This window comes from Polistes fuscatus, unplaced genomic scaffold (genome assembly GCF_010416935.1).
Source record: "Polistes fuscatus isolate 324 unplaced genomic scaffold, CU_Pfus_HIC Scaffold19, whole genome shotgun sequence".
Lineage (NCBI taxonomy): Eukaryota > Metazoa > Arthropoda > Insecta > Hymenoptera > Vespidae > Polistes > Polistes fuscatus.
This window is the reverse complement of record NW_025113095.1, coordinates 1297002-1305275: the sequence shown is the minus strand read 5'-3', so window position 1 is coordinate 1305275 and position 8274 is coordinate 1297002.

Here is an 8274-nt window from a genome sequence, read left to right as displayed (position 1 = left end):
GTAAGTGGGTTGTCGGTGAGGAGGTGCGAAGAATAAAACAAACCTGGGATCAGCAAAAAAAAAACACTATTGTAGGTTATTATTAATGATAATAACTTTTATCGTGTACCGACGTAGCGCTACGGTATTTTTCGTCGTCGTTAACAGAGAACGATAACGTGTGTTTTCAAAGAATTACAACTAAAATAATTATAATAATAAGAATTAAATAATGAAATAACAAAAAAGAAATAAAAAAAAAAAGAGAAAAAAAATAATATACGCAGGAAGAATAATTTTTTCTTTTTCATTATAGGCTATATTATTATTGGATATTAGGTGATTTAGAGAAAAGTATAAAAAAGATACTAATCGTTCTTCGCGAAATATGATGACTTCAACGTTCACCGATCATTCTTTTATACTTAGATTTATATATATCTTTTTTTTTAAATAATTATTACATGAATTTAATGTACAATTTTGTCCATCGTATTTATTTCGAATTGAATTATTTTGTACTTACAAGAGTTTTATGATACTTTCGGTCTGACCTCCCATTAATGGTAATTTTCACTTGTTGTAATTAACGAACTATCTCATTAAACGAGAACTTAATCCTTAAATCCTCCAAAGAGAAAGAGAAAGAGAGATAATCTCTTCTTTTTTTTTTTTTAATTTTACTTTAGCTTGATTTGATCTCTCTGTCTCTTTCTAATAAATCTCTCTTCTTCCTTCATTAGTTTCATCGCATAAAGTTTTAAAGTCATTTCAAAGTAGAAGAGTTTGTAGTATCAATTCTATTAGCCTAAGCGATTAAACGCCTATCTTACGAATAAATGCATTTCCTTTTGAATTTTCAAGTTGCATAAACAAAACCATAAATCAAAATATCAAAGCCATAGGCTACCGAACAATTTTAATTATTATCTATATAAGGCAGAAAGAGAATTTTATTAAATGACGCCTAAAAATGAAAATGAATTTTGGAAACCATTAAAAGAAACGATTAATCAAAATATCAAAGCATAAACGGTAAATAATTGTAATTATTATATAAGATATAAATGAAGTATACTAGAGAAAGAGATTCTATGGGAGATCGGTGAACGCAATTAATCGTAGAAAATGATCTGTCTCTCGTGTCTGTGAAATCTACTATTATTACTGGTGTAAACTATTACTAATACTACTACTACTACTACTATTACTACGACGAATCGTTGCTTTCGAGATATACACCGTGGCGCTCGTCTTGTTTCTTTCCACCAAACCCTCCATCGAACAAACAAATAAAAAAATAAATAAGAGGAGTGCTCGCGAGAGATTAGAAGTGCTTGAGATATGAAAAAAAAAAGAAAAAAAGAAAAAGAAAAAGAACCGACGAACGAAAAATGAATCTTCTATATTTGTCGTATGTTTGAGGGGGGTTAGGTAGGGAAGGTAGAGGTAGAAAAGTATAAACTATAAGTATCTTCATGTCAATTACTCTAGGGAACATCAAGGACAAAGGTATATCGTGTTAACCTTTGCACCGAATCGAGGAAACCTTTTATTCCGGAAATCTTTTTTCTACCACCTACTTAACAAATACGTACACGTTCTTGATATTGTACATTACATCCACTTGTGTAAAACGATTCGTCCACTGCTTCTGCACCTTCTTGGCGGACAGTCACGCAAATGTCAAAAAAAAAAACAAAAAAAATAAATAAACAAGCCAAAAAAAAAAAGAAAGAATTGAAAAGAAAGTGAGAAAGGCATTTCTATAAGTTTGAAAAGAAATATTACTAAGAATTAACTCTGAACGCGTGTTAATAAATAAATAAATAAAATAAATGAACACAAAAACGATGAAAAAACAATTTCTCGCTCCTGCGTTAGGTCTTATGGGGAAGAAAGAAATTATTTTCCATAGAAATTGGAATGTCCGTTGACGGCACAATGATAATAATGGCACGGGCTTCGAACGTTCCGTTTGGCCGGTAGAATAAAATAAAAAATAACAAACAAAGAAAAATGAATAAATGCAAAAGAAAGAGAAAGCGTGAAAATAATCGGCGCCCTCGGATCTCTCGTATAAAACATTAGAAAGAAAAAAAAGTGAATCAAGTAAAACAGACGAAATTTGGCAAGGTTCATTTCCTTCGCTTTTACTATATATTATCACGTATATGGTGTATATATATATAGAATCGAATCCGCATACAGTTGTTTAGAATCGTTATTAGAAAAACAAAGGGTGAAGTTTTTTCTAACTGATAAACAAAGTTATCGTGACAAATTTCGTGTTATTTATTAATCCTCTTTGACACTTGTTAAATTAAAGAAGAGAAAGAAAAGTCGGAAACAAAAAAAAAGGTTAAACAAATAATTATAATTAAACAATGGGAAACTCGACGACGGGTTGAACGAAGGAAATCGGTGCACGAATTTTTCCTCGAAATGTTTCATTACATTCAATTGTTATGCAGTTACAGTTTAATAAGGTGTAGTTTGTTTAAATAATGTACACACATACAGAGTACATACACATACATATATACATACGTGTAGGGTCCATATTGGTGCGAAGTTTCATCGATGAAAAGCTCGATTTGTTCAAATGGTCGATCATCTTTCTTAAAAAAGATCTCATTCCGGCCTACGTTTTTATTCGATTTTAATAAGAGACGATAAGAAAGAAAAAAAAATGAGAGCAAGAGACACAATGATGACAAAAGATTCGAGAAAGAAAGGGAAGATAGATGATAGATTTTTTTAATCCGAACTATTATCTTGCCACGATTAGCGTTTACTGTCCGACGATTTGACTATATTAATGATACCGTATATGTATATATACACATACTTTACACGTATGGTAAAGTGCTCGTATTTTTGAATTAATCGCCGCCTTTCGACCAGACACACACCTATTACCGGGCCAATTTTGAGCTTTCAAATCCTCTTGTTACATTCTAATAATATTTCTAATCGTTCTCTCTCTGTCAATGATCGATTGATAACATTATAAGCACAGACGTTGTTAGATATCAAAGAAAATGAAGTAATGATAATAATAAAAAATGCTCTAGTCTTCTAACGCGATCATTGTACTCGTTCTATCATACTTGTTATTATTATATAACATTTATACATATTAAAATGCGTTTTTTAATAATTAATTCATTATTTTCTAATAAAAGTATTTTTGAACGATTTATTTTTCTATTACTATTATTATCGCGTGGTTTTTTCATTCGAATGATATAGACGAAATAGTTGAAATATTTAATTTTGTAATGTTAATTACGAATCGATCGACACACAAATTGATGATCATTTCCTATTTAAATGAACTTTTACAATTTGCATTTTTATTTTCTATTTTTTTATTAAAGTTAGCAAGCACAAATCAAAAGGCTAATTCCGATCGATAGATTCGTTAACGATTTCCATCGAGCAAAAGTTCAATTCCACCCTCCCTTATCGAACTATTCGCTTTCCTAATCGAAATGGTAAAGTCGTTAACGAAGCAGTATGTACTTTATTAACGAAGTTAAAGTTGCACCCCCGTTTACCCTTTTCGATAGATTTGTCGAACAACCAACAACCGAGTATGTGAATCATGATTGTTGAATAAACGAGACAACTCGTTTTTTCTCTTTTGAAAATATTCAAACTATCGACGCAACTTCTTTTTCCAATGTCAGACATATTCGATATTTTTACGTCTGTGTAACATTTATAAAAGAGTTGATAAAAATCTAATTACGTTAATTGTATAGAACGTTATTGTATTATCATAAATCATCGATGAAGATATGTTTGACGTTTGATCGATGGAGAGGAAGGAAGGAAGGAAGGAAAGAAAGAAAGAAAGAAAGAAAGGATAACTTTGGAGCTTTCGAAAAGAGATTTGTTAAAGCGCGTGAAAAGAAATGATCGTGTTTTATTTACTCTTTTCATCTTTCTCTCTCTCTCTTTCACGCTGAAAAGAACGATGGAAAGAACGATGGAAAGAACGATGAAAAGATGGATAGATAGATGTTTGATGGTGTCGGACGAGAAAATACTCCTATCGGTGCCATTTTATCGCGACAATGTCAATAGATCGATATGTTCTAGTATTATACGTGTTGCATACATAGCTATGGGAGAAAGAGAGAAGAGAGAGACAGAGTTAACTTTTATTCAATTGGCTCGATCGAAGATAAATTCTTTTCTTTTTTGTACTTTTTTCTTAGATAAAAAACGTATGAATTATTCATTTATGCCCTCTTTTTGTCTTTTTTTCGTATTTTTATTTCTTTCCTACGAAGCTTGAAAATGATCTTTAAATTCGTTAGAAACAAATATAATAGAAATGAATATTTTTCTAAAACGTACAAATGTATATCATCAATCTTCGTGGAAAACTTTGATTTTTCACTTTGGAACGCTTTGATTCGTCTTGAAACGAACGAGCAACGACCTCAACTTGGTTTCAAAACCAACCCTCCTAACCCTTTCTCTTTCTCTCTTTCTTTTTTTTTTTTTAATCGAGAAAGTTCAACGATTCGATGAAAGATCGAGCTAAGCTAGTTCATTCCTATCGATTTTCCAACTATGAGGAATCAGCCCCTTTGGATGATATTTTCTTACTTCGAACATTTCATCCTCTAAAATTTATTTCACAACGTTTCGTACCCCTTAGTTTGTCTTTTCTTCTTAGCTTCGAATCGAACTAATCGTAGTATTATTTTTACGAATTACTTTGATCAAGTAAAAGGAATTAATAGGAGAAAAATTTACAAATTGTATGCTCTTGTAAATTAATGAAAAAAAATGTACAGAGAAAAAAGCACTTTCTTATCTTATTTACTATGACAAAATCGATTGGTCGACGTTATCACCGATAACGAACAATCACGTCACTAACCATCTTTTTCATTCACTCGTACGTTATAACGAAACACCTGTTACACTAAAGAGAGAGAGAGAGAGAGAGACAGAGATAGAGAGGAAGAGATGATTTTTAAGGACCATTAAGGATTAAGAATAGTTAAGGATAATTGTTGTTAGATTTTTCTTCTGATCGGTAATATGCTCGTTCAGGCGTCTGTTCGTTTTAATAATAAATGACGAACAAAACGTCACAAGTGTGTAGCTTAGCAATAGTGGTCGTAGTATAGTTAATTAAAACACTCACCCTATACCAACCCCCCCCCTCGTGACATAAGAAAACAAAATTGAACACGACCCTAATTTCAATGGAAAGACTGTGCACATGGTCTCGAATATGTATTTCAAATCGCGTCCAAAATTTTTGGCCCCATCGTAGTTGTGGGGATTTATATATAATATATATATATATATATTTACAGGATAGGCACTAATACGAACGCGAATAAATATCAAGGAATTATCGAGGATCAAGGACGATTAATTTCATTGAATTCTAATTAATTTCATTCGATCTAATATGTGTTCATTGCAATCGTACCAAAGCGTTTAGGGATGATATTTTAATCCAGTGGCGTTCGCATCGATTCTACTAACAATAAGTTCGACTACAGACAGATCAAGTGATAAACCATGAAATTGATCAAACGGGGATGCACGCAAATCGATTAATTTGAAGGGTACTCGAAGATTCCTTCGTCGCGATCAAACACACGTTCATTGATACACTAACGATCACGTACACGCACTCCTCCCTCGCACAAAAAAAGAATAGTATTAGATGGATTAGCGAATAGTAATAACGATAGCGGATAGAAATAACAGTAGGAAATTAAACGAGATCAAATTTATAATTCGTGACGTACAACGATCGATCGAATAATAATACGTACTAGAAATAGATATTCGATTTTGTCGTGTTTTCTAAACATTCTCAGCAGAATTTCTCGTTATACTCTTCCTCCCCGCAATCGCCCACCCGCACGTTCCTTCCCTTTCCCCTCCCTTCTTCGTTTACAAGTTCGATCACGTTGTTCCGAAACAATTCTAAGTAATATAAAAAGAGGAAAAAAGTAAATTTGTTAGAATTTCGCAGGATGATAATAACTTTAGTCTTTAATAATAAAGATAATATTATAATGATAATGGTAACAATAATAATAATAATAATAATATAATAATAATAATAATAATAATAATAATGATAATAAAAATAATAAAAATAATAATTAAGTATGAGATGTTCTAAAGCAGGACGAAAATGCCTCGTCGTTGATATTCGTTGCTCGTTTCGTTATAAGATCGCCCTTTTCCTCGATGTTATCTTTCAAAGAAAAGTTTTCAACTTATCAAATTCGAAGTAATATATTTTTGAACGATGGTTGTGGAAAAATTCGAGTTATAACATATAGGGCTTCCTTCCTTCGTTCCTATATCGTTCGTTTCTTCGTCGAGTTTCGCTAATTCCTTTTTCTGTAGTTGAGATCAAGAATCAACCGATGCTGATTCTACGAATTTCTTCGTTGTAACCCCCATAAACTTTTATAATCATTCGTTGATCGTGTTTTCGTAAGGAAAAGAAAGAGAAAGAATGGCATGAGTGAAATCAATTTTGAAAAAATAATAAAAAGAGAGAATGACAAAATGTTTAACGTGGATATTCTTAGGAATACGCTATGGGTAATAATAATAATAATAATAATATCGTTTGTCGTTGTTGTTATTATTATCGCGATTATTATTAATAAATATTATTATTTCTTTTTTTATAGAGGAAATTCTCAGATGGAAATTAAATTATTCCGGAAAGGGTTGGGAAAAAAAATAAGGGATATCGTAAATTCTAATCAATGTACTTTTCTTTCGCGTATACGTCAGACTCGGGATAGGGTCAGAAAGGTATCAAAAAGGGCCACGTGTTGCTTCGTCCTTATTTTCCAATTCGGTTCGTTTCATTTTATCGGATCTTTTCCCGTATTTCTTTTTCTCCTTTTATCGAATCCCACGAGTCTCATCTACAGAATTTATTTATAAATAGTATTCTAACGGGAAATGCTTTTTCTATTTTCTATTAATGAATTCTACTTTAGGTTTTTTTCGTGGAAAAAAGAAGAGAAAAAAATATAGGGGGAAAAAAAGAGATAGGAAAATAGGGAGAAACGCGTGGAATTATAGGAGCTCGTCGGTTCGAACGTTTATTCGTATCACTTGAAACCGAAATCCACGAAATTCGCATCTTTATCGTCGATCCATTTCGTAGCTTTAACTGCTAATTCTCCAATGGAAAATAAAAGAGAATGTTTCTTCCGTTAAGTAAAGTAAAAGGGAGAGAGAGGGAAAAGAGAAGGAGAAAAAAGTTATACGGAAGAATCTCTGAGGTACAGTTCGGAAAATCGTCTACGAACCTTTACTACTTTCGAATGGGACGTGTAAAAGAAAGGGATGCTCGAACATAAGTTAGATAACAAAAAAGAGAAAGATAGAAAGATAGGAAATAGTACTTTTTAAATGATTCTCCGTACTTCTACTTTTTCTATTCTCTTTTAACGACAAGAGTAAAAGAAATTTCTTTTTCTTTTAACTTCCTCGATCACTTTTTCTAACGCACGTTTGAAACTCCGTTGAGAATGGGAAAGGGAAGGAAAAGTATCGCGCAAGAGGAAAAAGATACAAACTGTTCTTCTTCGCACTTGCATTTCTAACTTTGAATTATATCATTTCTATTAAATGATAATTATAATGATAATAATCTTAATAGTAATGAGACAACAACGATGATCGAATTTCTATACATTGGACTAATCAAAGACGCGAATAAGAAAGAGAGAACGAGTCAAACGAGGAATTAATCCCAGAAGAAGAAAGAAAGAGAGATGACAAACATTCGTTTACTCGCAGACACATATACGTTCGATAATGAAAGAACAGAGAAAGAAAGACGGAAAGAGACAGAGAAAGAGAGAGAGAGAGAGAGAGAGGGACCGATGAGAAACAGAATGACTACAAAAAGGAATAAAAAAAAAACATGTTAATAATATATTTATTATTACGTAACAAATGGAGCTGTGTAAACAATTTTCGATTCGAGACTCAGGCATTCCACTTGATGATAAGAACAAGGGCTTGGGAGGGGGAGGAGAGATTACGACTGTGTTATGATTGAAAGAGAGAGAGAGAGAGGGAGAGAGTGAGATGTCTAAAAAAAGAAAAAAAGAAAAAAACTTTCGCACGCATAAACATTAACACGTACGCATTAACATGTGAAATAAAAAAAAAGAGAAAGAGAGAGAGAGAAAGAGAGAGAGAGATTGCGAATGAAAGTGAGAGAGAAAGAGAGAGATTGAGAGTTTAATTGATTGATTGATTGAT